Source organism: Sus scrofa, chromosome 16, assembly GCF_054392235.1.
Source record: "Sus scrofa isolate SSC_HxYL_T2T_F1_AM1 chromosome 16, Sscrofa_HxYL_maternal_Yorkshire_Landrace_v2.0, whole genome shotgun sequence".
Lineage (NCBI taxonomy): Eukaryota > Metazoa > Chordata > Mammalia > Artiodactyla > Suidae > Sus > Sus scrofa.
Window position 1 is genome coordinate 39,129,289 of NC_139398.1, and position 16,717 is coordinate 39,146,005.

The 16,717-nt window shown below is 38.1% G+C and overlaps 1 protein-coding gene across 15 annotated transcripts in view; it reads left to right on the forward strand.

Annotated features, from left to right (window-relative positions):
• Positions 1-16,717, forward strand: part of GHR (growth hormone receptor) — a 296,034-nt gene that overhangs the window by 42,094 nt on the left and 237,223 nt on the right. For 5 of the 15 annotated variants that reach the window (XM_085001600.1, XM_021076575.2, XM_021076568.2 and 2 more), the window contains exon 2: positions 2,959-3,025. The exons of the other annotated variants lie outside the window; for them this stretch is intronic. The gene's annotated coding sequence lies outside the window, so the exon portion shown is untranslated. The remainder of the gene's footprint in view (positions 1-2,958; positions 3,026-16,717) is intronic. 15 annotated transcript variants of the gene reach the window in all.

Genomic DNA, 16,717 nt, shown 5'->3' on the forward strand with positions numbered 1-16,717 from the left:
TACGTTTTACGTCTCTCACTGAGACGATTTAGGTTAGTGGTTCTTAAACTTGAATATGTGTAAAAATCACCTGGCAGGCTTGCTATAACATAGCCTCTTGTGCCTTGTCCCCCACAATTTGGATTCAGTCAGCCAGGGTGGGGCTCCTGAATTTACTTGTCTAACAAGCCCTCGGGTGATGCCAGTGCAGCTGGTCCAAGGACCTCATTTTTTTTTTTTTTTTTTTTTTGTCTTTTTGCCTTTTCTAGGGCCGCTCCTCTGGCATATGGAGGTTCCCAGGCTAGGGGTGCAATCGGAGCTGTAGCCACCGGCCTACGCCAGAGCCACCACAGCAACGGGGGATCAGAGCCGCACCTGCGACCTACAGCTCACGGCAATGCCGGATCCTTAACCCACTAAGCAAGGCCAAGATTCAAACCCGCAACCTCCTGGTTCCTAGTCAGATTCGTTAACCACTGCGCTACGATGGGAACTCCCAAGGACCACATTTTGAGAGCCCTGATTTAGGCCATCTTACGCGAGAGGGTATCTTCTCCAATATAAAAGCTCTCTGGATCTTTATCTTTCCTCTTCTTTCTGAATTATGACTCAGAAGCGTTAGCCCTTTTCTCAAGCTGAACCTTTTCACCACCAGTTTTGATTCCATCTCCTTTTGTCTGTTTCAGGATCTTGCTCCAGCATTGAACCCATCTATCTTTGTGCATCTTTTACTTCAACTACTCTATTGCCTTTATTCCTCTGCTACTTTACTAACAAAACTGCTTACATTTCCTGTAAGCTGGTACAGCCACTATGGAGGACAGTATGGAGGTACCTTAGAAATCTATACATAGAACTACCATATGACCCAGCAATTCCACTCTTGGGCATATATCCGGACAAAACTTTCCTTAATAAAGACACATTCACCTGCATGTTCATTGCAGCTCTATTTGCAATAGCCAAGACATGGAAACAACCCAAATGTCCATTAACAGATGACTCAGAAAGATGTGGTATCAATGGAATACTACTCAGCCATAAAAAAAGAATGACATAATGCCATTTGCAGCAACATGGATGGAACTAGAGACTCTCATATTAAGTGAAATAAGTCAGAAAGAGAAAGACAAATACCATATGATATCACTTATATCTGGAATCTAATATACAGCACAAATGAACCTTTCCACAGAAAAGAAAATCATGGACTTGGAAAATAGACTTGTGGTTGCCTGGAGGGAGGGAGTGGGAGGAATTGGGAGCTTGAGGTTAACAGATGCAAACTATTGGTCTTGGAATGGATTAACAATGAGATCCTGCTGTGTAGCACTGAGAACTATGTCTAGATACTTATAACGCAGCACGACAGTGGGAGAAAAAATTATGTATACATGTGTGTGTAACTGGGTCCACATGTTGTACAGTGGGGAAAAAAAAAGTGGGTAAAAAAATAAATTTAAAAAAATGCTTACATTTCCACTTGCAGATGTACTATTTAAGATATACTTGACCCTTGTACAAAATGGGCTTGAGCTGCATAGGTCTACTTATACTCAGATTTTTTGCAATAGTAGATATTGCAGCACTGCAGGATTTGTGGTTGGTTGAATCCATGGATATAGAGAAAATGTGGATATAGAGAGCAAACTGTAAATTACACTTTAGTTTTCAACCATGTGCAGTTGGTGCCCTAACCCCCGTCTTGCTCAAGGGTCAGCTGTACATAGCTATGTCTAATGATTGTAAACAAATGATTGCTTCTATGAGAGTACATGACTTTCAGTTGTCTGGGAACTATAATTTGGCTTGCAGACAGAAGAATCAAGCCAAGTTTAATTTTTTTTTTAATGGAGATGGATGGACGAGACTAATGACACATCACAAAAGAGAGTAAACCTGAATCCCTTTATATTCCTAATAAAGAATGGTTCCTCTAGGTATTCGAACAGCACACTTGGCCCAGCAACCTGAATTTGCTTCCCTCTGAAGCATTGCAGTATTGGTATGCCAGGCATGGCATTCCTGCCTCTGTCCAAGCAGTTAGAGGTTGGAAATAAGAGGAATAGTTTACTTTGAAAATTGCACATTGAGCCACTTTGCCTTCTAATTGTTCTCCTTATTTAAGAACTTTTGCTACATAAGGATGCTTTGTCTTTCTGATCATCACTTACACTTTTCATTTATCACTTCATTAATCATGATTATGAATAATAAATATGTCTAATCATACTTGTGTGACTCATTTCTACCTGTGTCCTTAATATTAACTCTTATTTCCTAATTCAGTCTTGGTGTTCTTTGGAATAGGGAGGAATTGGATAAAACATGAATAAGGCATGTAAAATATACAGAAACTTTATTTTCTGAAAATTGGTTATATTTCTCTAACACATGCAACTTTATTCATATGTAACTCTACATTATAATAAATTATCTGGCAGAAACATAGTGAAACATTGTCTCCTATCTAAGTTGTATATTCCTTGATAGACCATATTTTTAATGATTCTTTTGAATCCTTAATAATTGAATCTAATCAGTGACAGCTGAATGAATGGTAATCATGAATGTATGTAAACCTCCAATTTTATCCTTCAAATGTCTCATTGATTTCAATTTAAAGGATTCTCTTTAAAAATGTTTAATGGTGTGAGATTGTTCAGATTTTCCCTTGTCTCCTTTCTCTGCATGGCTTACAAAAATACTTGGCTTTCATTATTTAGTAGTTTACTCTTTAAATCCAAAAGATGTGTTCCAAAGCATATTCCACAAATTTGCAGAAAGCAGTCTTCTGCTTAATGATACCCTTAGATGGTTTAATAATTCAGGATCTATTTTTTTCTCCTTTTAATATGCTAGTACTATTGTGACATCAGTTTTCTTGAGAAAATTTCATGCATTTAGACTATCATTTTTCATGGTAAATCTCAGTAGCCCAAAATTCAGTGGTGGAACTCTTCCTTTTGTTCTCTAAAGGGCCAACGTGGTTCTGGATTCTAAGAACTGTGAGAAGGTTCTCTTCTTAGTGGAGCAGTTTTATCAGGTAAAATATTATCATGATTGTTTTTTAGTGTATTGGTTTAATATATAGAAACCATGTTCTATGTCTAGCTCATTGGCAATCGATAGTTATTTTTTTACTTAAGCCTTGGCGAACAGATTTTAGGTTGCAAAAATCTCTATTGGTTATTTTGGACATCTAGTTTAACTTACTTGTGCCTCAGTATCCAAATTTTCTAAATAAAGAATATGCCTACCTATACTATGCTCATCACTAGGATTAAAATAATAGATATCATGAAATACAGCACCAATAAGACCATTACCAACCAGATGACAAAATTGCTACCAGTCAACGCAGCTGACCTACCCTAATGCCAGATTCCCAGATGTGGTTTCTTGAAACAGTGGGCCAGTTTGTTCCTTACTCTTCCATGATGCTCACATGTCAACTGGAGTTCCCACTGTGGCTCAGCAGTAACAAACCTGATTAGTATCCATGAGGGCAAGGATTCAATCCCTGGCCCTGCTCAGTGGGTTAAGGATGCAGCATTGCTGCGAGCTGTGGTGTAGGTTGCAGATGTGGCTTGCATCTGGCGTTGCTGTGAGTGTGGCATAGGCCAGCAGATACAGCTCCAATTCATTCAACCCCTAGCCTGGGAGCTTTCATATGCCATGGGTGCAGCCCTAAAAAGACAGAAAAAAAAGTACATGTCAACTAAAAGGCAAATGTCATTTGTCCTCTTGTATAGGAAGACTCTGAGTTACTTATTCTGTACATTAAGCTGCATTTAAAACAGTAATAAAGATTATTGCCTGTAGAACTTAAAACCCCTGCAAATTAAGCTTATATTGATGATATTTGTCAATGGTTCTGAACATCTGCATATCATGAAACTTTCTTGTCAACGTTTAACCTAAAACTTTCTGCTCACCTTGTCCACTGTAGAAATTGAGAACAGATTCTGAATCTCTTTTGATGTAGTTTTTTAAATTAAATATAACCGAAATAACATTAGTTTCAGTTTTTAAGTTTGTATATGTTGTGAAATAACCACCACAATAACTCTAGTTAACATCCATCACCTTATGTAAAACATTTTCTTGTGAAAATTTAAGATCTACTCTCTTAATAACTCAAATATACAATACAGTATTAACTATATTCACTATACTGCATCTTGTATCCCCATGACTTGCCTAGAAGTGTGTGCTTTTTAGCCTGCTTTACCATTTTGTATGCCCCACCCCGCCCCCTACCAACCTCTGGCCTCTTACAACTACTAATAGTCTCTGTATCCATTAGCTCAGGGTTTTTTTTTTTTTTTTAATCCTTGAGACTTTATTTATTTATTTTCCCACTGTACAGCAAGGGGATCAAGTTATTCTTACATGTATACATTACAATTACATTTTTTTCCCCCACCCTTTGTTCTGTTGCAACATGAATGTCTAGACATAGTTCTCAATGCTACTCAGCAGGATCTCCTTGTAAATCTATTCTAAGTTGTATCTGATAACCCCAAGCTCCTGATCCCTCCCACTCCCTCCCCCTCCCATCAGGTAGCCACAAGTCTATTCTCCAAGTCCATGATTTTCTTTTCTGTGGAGATGTTCATTTGTGCTGGATATTAGATTCCAGTTATAAGTGATATCATATGGTATTTGTCTTTGTCTTTCTGGCTCATTTCACTCAGGATGAGATTCTCTAGTTCCATCCATGCTGCTGCAAATGGCATTTTGTTGTTTTTTATGGCTGAGTAGTATTCCATTGTGTGTATATACCACATCTTCTGAATCCAGTCATCTGTTGATGGACATTTGGGTTGTTTCCATGTCCTGGCTATTGTGAATAGTGCTGCAATGAACATGCAGGTGCATGTGTCTCTTTTAAGTAGAGTTTTGTCCGGATAGATGCCCAAGAGTGGGATTGCAGGGTCATATGGAAGTTCTATGTATAGATGTCTAAGGTATCTCCAAATTGTTCTCCATAGTGGCTGTACCAGTTTACATTCCCACCAGCAGTGCAGGAGGGTTCCCTTTTCTCCACAGCCCCTCCAGCACTTGTTATTTGTGGACTTATTAATGATGGCCATTCTGACTGGTGTGAGGTGGTATCTCGTGGTAGTTTTGATTTGCATTTGTGTTATAATCAGCGATGTTGAGCATTTTTTCATGTGTTTGCTGGCCATCTGTATATCTTCCTTGGAGAACAGTGTATTCAGGTCTTTTGCCCATTTTTCCATTGTGTTGTTGGCTTTTTTGCTGTTGAGTTGTATAAGTTGCTTCTATATTCTAGAGATTAAGCCCTTGTCCATTGCATCGTTTGAAACTATTTTTTTCCCATTCTGTAAGTTGTCTTTCTGTTTTCTTTTTGGTTTCCTTTGCTGTGCAAAAGCTTGTCAGTTTGATTAGGTCCCATGGGTTTATTTTTGCTCTAATCTCTATTGCTTTGGGAGACCGACCTGAGAAAATATTCATGATGTTGATGTCAGAGAGTGTTTTGCCTTTGTTCTCTTCTAGGCGTTTGATGGTGTCCTGTCGCATATATAAGTCTTTCAGCCATTTTGAGTTTATTTTTGTGCGTGGTGTGAGGGTGTGTTCTAATTTCATTGCTTTGCATGTAGCTGTGCAGGTTTCCCAGCAATGCTTGCTGAATAGACTTTCTTTTTCCCATTTTATGTTCTTGCCTCCCTTGTCAAAGATTAATTGACTGTAGGCGTCAGGGTTTATTTCTGGGTTCTCTATTCTGTTCCATTGGTCTGTCTGTCTGTTTTGATACCAGTACCACACTGTTTTGATGACTGTGGCTTTGTAATATTGCCTGAAGTCTGGGAAAGTAGTGTCCCCTGCTTGGTTTTTGTTTCTCAGGATTGCTTTGGCGATTCTGGGTCTTTTGTGGTTCCATATAAATGTTTGGATTGTTTGTTCTAGTTCTGTGAAAAATGTCATGGGTAATTTGATAGGGATTGCATTGAATCTGTAGATTGCTTTGGGTAGTATGGCCATTTTTACAATATTGATTTTTCCAATCCAGGAACATGAAATATCTTTCCATTTCCTTACCTTTTCTTTGATTTCATTGATTAAAGTTTTGTAGTTATCGGCATATACGTCCTTTACCTCTTTGGTCACGTGTATTCCGAGGTATTTGATTTTGTGAGGTGCAATTTTAAAAGGTATTGTATTTTTGTATTCCTTTTCTAATATTTCATTGTTGGTATACAGAAATGCAACTGACTTCTGAATGTTAATCTTATATCCTGCTACTTTGCTGAATTTATTAATCAGTTCAAGTAGTTTTGGGGTTGAGTCCTTAGGGTTTTCTATGTATGGTATCATGTCATCTGCATACAGTGACAGTTTTATCTCTTCTCTTCCTATATGGATGCTTTTTATTTCTTTTGTTTGTCTAATTGCTGTGGCTAGGACTTCCAAAACTGTATTGAAGAGCAGTGGTGAGAGTGGGGATCCCCCTCTTGACTTCCCATGTGGCTCACAGCTCAGGGGTTGTTTTTGCTGTTTTTTGTTTTATTTAGATTCCACATATAGATGAGATCATATGGTTTTTATCTTTCTCTTAACTTTATTTCACTTAGTATAATGCTCTCAAGGTCCATCTTTGTTGCAAATTGCAAGATTTCATTTTTTATGGCTGAATAGTATTTGCATGTATGTATAACACATCTATCCATTCAACTATTGATTGATGCTTACCATGCCTTCATATCTGGGCTGTTGTAAACAATGCTGGAGTGAACATGGAGAAGCATGTATCTCTATGAGTTAGTATTTTCATTTTCTTCAGATGTAAATACCCAGAAGTGGAATTGCTGGGTCACATAGTAGTTCTGTTTTTAATTTTTTGAGGAACCTCCATACTGTTTCCCATAGTAACTGCACTAATTTACATTCCCACCAACTGGCATGAGAGTTCCTTTTCTTCACATCTTTGCCAACACTTGTTATTTTATTTTTGATAATAGCCATTCTAACAGGTATGAGGTGATCTCATTGTGGTTTTGCTTTGTATTTTCCTTATTAGTGATATTGAGTACATTTTCATGTACCTGTGTGTCTTATTGGGAAGTATGTCTCGTGAGATCCTCTGCCATGCAGATTTTTTTTTTCTTTTTTGCTATTGAGTTGTATGAGTTCTTTATATATTTTGGATGTTAACCCCTTATCAGATATGGTTTGTAAATATTTTCTCCCATTTGGTAAATTGTGTTTTCATTTTGATGGTTTCATTTGTGTACAGAAGCTGCTCAGTGTAATATGGTCCTACTCATCTGTTTTTATTTCCTTTGCTTTTGGTGTAAAATTGAAGACTGGTATCAAGGAGCTTAACATCTGTTTTCTTGCAGTTTTATGGTTTCAGATCTTATACTCAAAGTTAATCCTTTCTGAGTTAATTTTTGTGTATGGTTTAAGATAGTGGTACAGTCTCATTCTTTTGCAGGTAGCTGTCCAGTTTTCCCAGCACCAATTAATGAAGATTGTATATTCTTGACCCCTTTGTTGTAAACTAATTAACCATATAAATCTGGGTTTGTTTTGGGGCTTTCTTTTCTGTTTCATGGATCTTTGTTTCTATTTTTATGCCAATACCATACCCTTTTGATTATTATAGTTTTGTGATACTGTTTGAAATCAGTGTGGTGCCTCCAGCTTTGTTAATCCTCCTCAAGATTGCTCTTGCTATTAAGGGTGTTTTATGGTTCCATATAAGTATTAGGATCATCCATTCTATTTTGGTGAAAAATGCTATGGAATTTTTAGAAGGATTGTATTGCATCTCTAGATTGGGGTATTATGGACAAGTTGATAATATTCTTCGGCGTGAAATATCTTTGTGTCTTCAATTTCTTTCATCAGTGGCTTATAGTTTTCTGTATACATGTATTTGAAAACTCTTAATGGGCTTTATTCCTGCCTCTTCCTGCCCATTGCAGTGTGCACACCCAGTCTACTCACTGGTCTGCTTGATGTGCCTGTGCTCTGGCTCCTGTCTTTTCTTCAAGCTTAGCCTACTCTTATTTGGTTTCCTCTTATAAAATATTCTCTAAGCCTACTATGAACTCTGAAGTACTAAACTCAAAGTAATAGTGAAATCACAACACCATGCTAAATTTATGTATTTCTTCATTTAATCCATATATAATCTATAAAAGATATTTGTATTCCCTAGAGGTGAAAACAGAGGTCTAGGAAAGAAGTAACTTGTTCAGAGTTACTAGTTAATGGCTTTGCATGTTCCTGGGACCAAATCTCAGCTATCCTAAAACCTACCCTTTTACTACTATGCACACAATTACTATGTATTCCTATTTGATAACTATGATGTGACACCTTATTCACATTTTGTCTGCTTTTTTTTTTTTTTTTTTGGTTTGCCCAAAACTTTATTTCTGGAATATAAGTGTTAAGTGCCCCAAATCAAATTTGGTGTTTTTTAATACTTAATGAATTTTATTACATTTATAGGTATATAACAATCATCACAACCAAATTTTATAGCATGTACCTCCCAAACACTCAGTGCATCCCCCCACCCCCCAAACTGTCTCCTTTGGGGACAATAAGTTTTTCAAAGTCTGTGAGTCAGTATCTGTTCTGCAAAGAAGTTCATTGTGTCCTTTTTTCAGATTCCACATGTCAGTGAAAGCATTTGATGTCGGTCTCACTGTCTGACTGACTTCACTTAGCATGATAATTTCTAAGTCCATCATATTGCTAAAAATGCTGGTATTTTAATGCCATTCCTTTTAATGGCTGAGTCATATTCCATTGTGTATATGTACCACATCTTCTTGATCCACTCCTCTGTCAATGGACATTTAGGTTGTTTCCATGTCTTTGCTCTTGCAAATAGTGCTGCAATGAACATTGGAGTACATATTTTCTTTTCGAGTCATGGTTTTCTCTGGATAGATGCCCAGGAGTGGAATTGCTGGATCAAATGGTAGTTGTATTTTTAGTTTTCTGAGGAATCTCCATACTATTTTCCACAGTGGTTGCACCAACTTATATTCCCACTAACGATGTAATAGGGTTCCTTTTTCTCCACACCCTCTCCAGCACTTATTGTTTGTAGACTTTTTGATGATGGCCATTCTGGCTGGTATAAGATGGTACCTCATAGTGGTTTTGATTTGTATTTCTCTAATAATGAGTGATGTTGAACATCTTTTAATGTGTTTTTTTTCCATCCACATGTCTTATTTGGAGAATTGTCTGTTTAGATCTTCTGCCCATTTTTTGATGGGGTTGTTTGTTTTTTTGGTATGGAGCTGTAGGAGGCATTTATAAATCTTTGAGATTAATCCCTGGTCAGTTGATTCATTTGCAAAGGTTTTCTCCTATTCTGAGGTTGTCTTTTCGCTTTGTTTAGGGTTTCCTTTGCTGTGCAGAAACTTTGAAGTTTAATTAAATCCCATGTGTTTATTTTTGTTTTTATTGTCATTACTCAAGAGGTGGATCTGAGAAGATGTTGCTGTTGTTTATGTCAGAGAGTGTTTGGCCTAAGTTTTCCTCTAAGAGTTTTATAGTATCTGGTCTTATATCTAGTTCTTTAATCCATTTTGAATTTATTTTTGTGTGTGGTGTTAGAGAGTGTTCTAATTTCATTCTTTTACCTGTGGCTCTCCAGTTTTCCCAGCACCACTTATTGAACAGGCTGTCTTTTCTCCATTGTATATTCTTGCCTCCTTTGTCATAGATGAATTGGCTGTAGGTGTGTGGGTTGAATTCTGGGCTTTCTATCCTTTTCCACTGATCTATATTTCTGTCTTTGTGCCAGTACCATATGGTTTTAATGACTGTAGCTTTGTAGTATAGTCTGAAGTCAGGGAGCCTGATGCCTCCAGCTCCATTTATCTTTTTCAGGATGCCTTTGGCTATTCTGGGTCTTTTACGCTTCTGGACAAACTTTAAAATATTCGAGTTCTGTGAAAAATGGCCTTGGTAATTTGATAAGGATTGCATTGAATCTGTAGATTGCCTTGGGTAATATAGTCATTTTGATAATATTAACTCTTCTAATCCAAGAGCATGGTATGTCTTTCCATCTGTTTGTGTAATCTTTGATTTCTTTCATCAGTGTCTTCTAGTTTTCCTAGTACAGGTCTCTTATCTCTTTAGGTAGGTTTACACCTAGGTATTTTATTCTTTTGGATGTGATGGTAAACGGGATTGCTTCCCTAATTTCTCTTTCTGATCTTTCATTGTTAGTATGTAGAGATGCCATCAATTTCTGTGTATTTTATATCCTGTGGCTTTGTCAAATTCATGGATGAGTTCTAACAGTTTTTTGGTAGCATCTTTAGGATTCTCTAAGTATAGTATCATGTCATCTGCAAATAGGGATAGTTTTACTTCTTTCCAGTTTGGATTCCTTTTATCTCTTTCACTTCTCTGATTGCTGTGGCTAGGACTTCCAAAACTATGTTGAAAAGTAGTGGCAAGAGCGGACATCCTTGTCTTGTTCCTGATCTCAGTGGGAATTCTTTCAGCTTCTCACCATTCAGAATGATGTTAGCTGTGGGTTTGACATATATGGCCTTTATCATGTTGAGGTAGGTTCCCGTTATGCCCACTTTCTGAAGGCTTTTTATCAGAAATGGGTGTTGGATTTTGTCAAAGGCTTTTTCCACGTCTATTGAGAGGATCATATGGTTTTTATTCAGTTTGTTAATGTGGTGTATCACACTGATTGATTTTGAAGATATTGATGTCTGCTCAGTCTTGCCTGCTATCCCCTTACTTTCTCAAACTTGTTATTCTTTAGTCCCATCCCAGCACACTCCCAGTTTATGAACCCAGCCTTCTTTCCATTTTTTTTAAACCTCAACTATCTTTAAAACAAACAACAACAGAAACAACTTCAAGCCTGATAATGAACCCTCTACGTTTCTTGACAATGTCTAATTCCAACCACATAAGATAATTAGCCAGGTGAAAACAGAAGTAGACTATAGGATTGAAGTAAAGAAAACCTCTTTACCTTTTCTATTATAAATTTAAATGAGTGACTAAAACACCTTGATCTCCATAATTTCTTTTTGTTGTTGATCAAGTATCTTTTTTTCACTTTTTATTGTTAATTTACAATGTTCTGTTAATTTCTGCTGTACAGCAAAGTGACCTAGTTGTACATATGTATGTTCTTTTTTCCACATTATCCTCCATCATGTTGCATCACAAGTGACTAGACATAATTACCTGTGCTAGACAGCAGGATCTCATTGCTTATCCACTCCAAATGCAATAATTTTCATCTGCTAACCCCAAACTCCCTTCCCTTCGGCAACCACAAGTCTATTCTCCATGTCCATGAGGGTTTTTTTTGTTTGTTTGTTTTGTTTTTTTTTTTTGCTGTAGATAGGTTCATTTGTGCTGTATATTAGATTCTAGATAAAAGTGATAATCATATGGTATTTGTTTTTCTTTCTGACTTCACTTAATATGAGTCTCTAGTTCCAACCATGTTGCTGCAAATGAAATTATTGTATTGTTTTTATGGCTGAGTAGTAGTCCATTGTGTGTATGTACCACATTTTCTTAATCTGTTCATCTGTCCTTGGACATTTAAGTTGTTTATATGTCTTGGCTATTGTGAATAGTGCTGCTGTGAATGCTGGGGTGCATGTATCTTTTTCAGTAAAATTTTTGTCCAGATATATGCCCAGGAGTGGGATTGCTGAATCATATGGAAGTTCTATATTTAGTTTTCTGAGATACCTCCTTACTGTTTTCCATAGTGGTTGTACTAATTTATATTCCCACCAGCAGTGTAGGAGGGTTCCCTTTTCTTTGATCTCCATAATTTCTAAGTAGCTAAATATTAGAGCACTGCACATACACAGACACACATATTTTATGCATAGATTGCTATTTTACTGAGTGGCATATTTTTGGCAGTGTAACAACAAAAGATAATACAGAGGCATGGATAGGCTTACTTCTATTGTGTAGAAAGCTGCTTTGGAAATCATCATGCACTGATATAAATTATCATTGGAGTTTCATTTGGATATCTGAGCTTAAGCATTTTGCTCTTCTCTCCAATTTCAGAAGTTAATGGCCATTCATCTTCATAAAAGTAAGACTTCTAAAATAGGACAGAGGCATAAAATAAACATTTGAGAGCAGTGTTGGATGCACCCAACTGAACAAACTGCCCTTCTCTTTAGCTTTGAACTCTAAACCTTGTTTATAAATACCCTTTTGGTTTTTGTCTTCTCTTTAGCGAGGAAAAAAAAAAGAACAATTAATGTAGATTCTAAAGAAAAATACAGCAGGAACATTTTGGTAAGAGAGAGTCCCACATGTAAAAGTTTAAGAATTGGCAAGTACCTGCAGCTGACCAGTAGAACTTGGAAGAGGAAATGTGGCTTAAACGTCTTAGCTTGTGGAATGATATGGATAAGTTTTGATTACTGAGGTGCTCAGAGATCCAGCATTTACTCATTGAAACACTGGAATGGCTCACATCATCCCTTGTAGCATCTACTTTATTTCTTCCAGAAGAATTAGGTTTTGTGCTACCTTAAGAACCCACTTTCCATAATGAAATCACCATATGAGTTATGCTGTGAATACTGTGTACCAATGCATAGGAGGAGCTCACTCATCTCACAGAAATTGCACACATGATGATTATACACCTGGCCTAGAAATCTGAACTATGTTGGTACAGCTATGTTCTGCCATGAAACCACCTGATTGTATTTGCACTGTGACAGCTGGGATGGCCTAGGTTGGGCATGGGAAAGTGGCATATGCCAGGGCTGTGAATGCAAAAGGAAAGATCAGCAAGAAGTGGTCAGGAGAGCCATACTCCATACCGTAACTGCCCCTAGCAAGCAGTGTCTCAGCTTTAACTTGGCCTCCAATATCTTGCCTGGTTATGGCATGCCATGACCATGACAGATGTTTCTTTAAAAAAAAAAAAAAAGTAAATGTACATAGTCTTTCTCTTTAAAAAATAGAGTACCCTCCATTCCTCACCAAAAGTAATTGGTAGTATCCATTATATTACATCTTATAATTGAACAGATTCAGAAATCACCATTATAAACATGTTTCCTAAACTATAAAACATGGACTCTAGACGATAAAACATGAAGATATTGGAGCTTCCTTGTGGTGTAGTGGGTTAAGGATCTGGCATGTCATTGCAGCAGCATGAGTTGCTGCTGTAGCGTAGGTTCAATCCCTGGCCCTGGAACTTCCATGTGCTGCAGGCATGGCCAAAAATAAAAAATTAAAAACACATGAAAATATCACAGCCTGAGTTTAATGTTAGGGAGCCACTTTTATATGTGTTTTAATCAGAAAAAAATTAACTATTGCAGAGGAAGCTTTAATTTTGAAGTAAGTCCAGCATTTGAAAAGAAACACATAATTCTTGCTTGGGGGAAAGAAATGGAAGTTCGATTTTGGACTCTGCAAATGACAGTACCAGCTGTTGTCATAATATTTCTAACATCCATGAAGGATTAATTCCAGGCCCAGCAAGCTCATTGGATGAGCAGAAACAGCTATGGAAACAAACACTGGTGCTTATGCTCTGACATCGTGAAATTCGGCAGGAGAACTCTGTGGAATTGGATAGCCAGCCAATACTGGATTATCATGCCTGTGGAGCATTCACTTTGTGGATTATGTGCAGAAATGTTAATCCCAAACTTGCTTTCCTCTGCCTCTTGGCCCTCTTTCTCTACAGTGGTATACTCAGGATGTGCCATCTCATTTGAATGCAACCTTTCTATTAAGGCCATTAAGTACTCATAGTCCAGGACACTCAGAGGGAGGAGATAGAGACCTGGTTTTAAAGCACTTACTTTCACTACAGAAATAGTAGTAATTTGCTTGAGGAAACACATTTGCTTGGGTTTCATAGGCAGGTGGGTCTGGATTCAAATCCTACTTATTTTGAAGTATGGCCTCAGGCACATCATTGCAATTTCCTGAGGCCATTTCTGTTTCTATAAAGCTTGGGTCCTAGGAGTTCCTGTCATGGCTCAGCGGAAAACCGATCTAACTAGCATCCAGGAGGACACAGGTTCAATATTTGTCCTTGCTCAGTGGGTTAAGCATCCGGTGTTGCTGTGAGCTGTGGTGTAGGTGACAGACACGGATCAGATCCCACGTTGCTCTGGTTGTGGTATAGGCCACCATCTGCAGCTCCAATTTGACCTCTAGCCTGGGAACCTCCATATGCTGCAGGTGCAGCCCTCAAAAGACACACACATATACACACACACAATATGGTCTTAATACCATGTTATAGAGTTCTTTTTGAAAATTAGAAATATTTACAGTCTTTAGATCACTACCTGGTAGCTGTTTTTCCAGTACAGATACACCTTTTTGTATATATTCAATGAGGCAGAATATATGCTAAATGAGAATCATGTTTCCCCAGGTCCTCCCAGAGACAGGAGGCATGGATGAAGGAGGTCCACCCTCCGCGGGGGTAAGGGGTCAAGCTAAGGCAGGACATGTGGGTGGGCCTTTGCTAACCGGGTGGAGGGAGAGGACACACCTTCCAGCAGGTGTGGGTCACATTAAGGCATAAAGACAGGAATGCCATGTGGCATTTATGAGGCAAAGGATTAGGAAGTTAACGCTTAAGACCTTGAAGAGCAAGCAGACTAGGCCTTCGTGGACAAGTGACTACTAGCCAGAGGGGGAAAAAAAAAAAATCCCAAGGCCCCTTTTCTCCCCTACCTCCCCACTTTCCTACATCATATTCAGGCAACCCCAGCTTTTCCTTGCACTCTGTTTTCATATGAGACTTTAAGAAGGCAAATCTGTAAGAAGGGATCATTTTTTTTTATTTTATTTTTTTCCTCACTGTACAGCATGGGGATCAAGTTATTCTTACATGTATACATTACAATTACATTTTTTTCCCCCACCCTTTGTTCTGTTGCAACATGAGTGTCTAGACATAGTTCTCAATGCTACTCAGCAGGATCTCCTTGTAAATCTATTCTAAGTTGTATCTGATAACCCCAAGCTCCTGATCCCTCCCACTCCCTCCCCCTCCCATCAGGTAGCCACAAGTCTATTCTCCAAGTCCATGATTTTCTTTTCTGTGGAGATGTTCATTTGTGCTGGATATTAGATTCCAGTTATAAGTGATATCATATGGTATTTGTCTTTGTCTTTCTGGCTCATTTCACTCAGTATGAGATTCTCTAGTTCCATCCATGCTGCTGCAAATGGCATTTTGTTGTTTTTTATGGCTGAGTAGTATTCCATTGTGTGTATATACCACATCTTCTGAATCCAGTCATCTGTTGATGGACATTTGGGTTGTTTCCATGTCCTGGCTATTGTGAATAGTGCTGCAATGAACATGTGGGTGCATTGTGTCTCTTTTAAGTAGAGTTTTGTCCGGATAGATGCCCAAGAGTGGGATTGTGGGGTCATATGGAAGTTCTATGTATAGATGTCTAAGGTATCTCCAAATTGTTCTCCATAGTGGCTGTACCAGTTTACATTCCCACCAGCAGTGCAGGAGGGTTCCCTTTTCTCCACAGCCCCTCCAGCACTTGTTATTTGTGGACTTATTAATGATGGCCATTCTGACTGGTGTGAGGTGGTATCTCGTGGTAGTTTTGATTTGCATTTGTGTTATAATCAGCGATGTTGAGCATTTTTTCATGTGTTTGCTGGCCATCTGTATATCTTCCTTGGAGAACAGTGTATTCAGGTCTTTTGCCCATTTTTCCATTGTGTTGTTGGCTTTTTTGCTGTTGAGTTGTATAAGTTGCTTCTATATTCTAGAGATTAAGCCCTTGTCCATTGCATCGTTTGAAACTATTTTTTCCCATTCTGTAAGTTGTCTTTCTGTTTTCTTTTTGGTTTCCTTTGCTGTGCAAAAGCTTGTCAGTTTGATTAGGTCCCATGGGTTTATTTTTGCTCTAATCTCTATTGCTTTGGGAGACTGACCTGAGAAAATATTCATGATGTTGATGTCAGAGAGTGTTTTGCCTTTGTTCTCTTCTAGGCGTTTGATGGTGTCCTGTCGCATATATAAGTCTTTCAGCCATTTTGAGTTTATTTTTGTGCATGGTGTGAGGGTGTGTTCTAATTTCATTGCTTTGCATGTAGCTGTGCAGGTTTCCCAGCAATGCTTGCTGAATAGACTTTCTTTTTCCCATTTTATGTTCTTGCCTCCCTTGTCAAAGATTAATTGACTGTAGGCGTCAGGGTTTATTTCTGGGTTCTCTATTCTGTTCCATTGGTCTGTCTGTCTGTTTTGATACCAGTACCACACTGTTTTGATGACTGTGGCTTTGTAATATTGCCTGAAGTCTGGGAAAGTAGTGTCCCCTGCTTGGTTTTTGTTTCTCAGGATTGCTTTGGCGATTCTGGGTCTTTTGTGGTTCCATATAAATGTTTGGATTGTTTGTTCTAGTTCTGTGAAAAATGTCATGGGTAATTTGATAGGGATTGCATTGAATCTGTAGATTGCTTTGGGTAGTATGGCCATTTTTACAATATTGATTTTTCCAATCCAGGAACATGGAATATCTTTCCATTTCTTTACATCTTATTTATTTATTTATTTATTTATTTATTTATTTATTTATTGCCTTTTTGCTATTTCTTGGGCCGCTCCCGCGGCATATGGAGGTTCCCAGGCTAGGGGTCCAATTGGAGCTGTAGCCACCGGCCTATGCCAGAGCCACAGCAACACGGGATCCGAGCCGCGTGT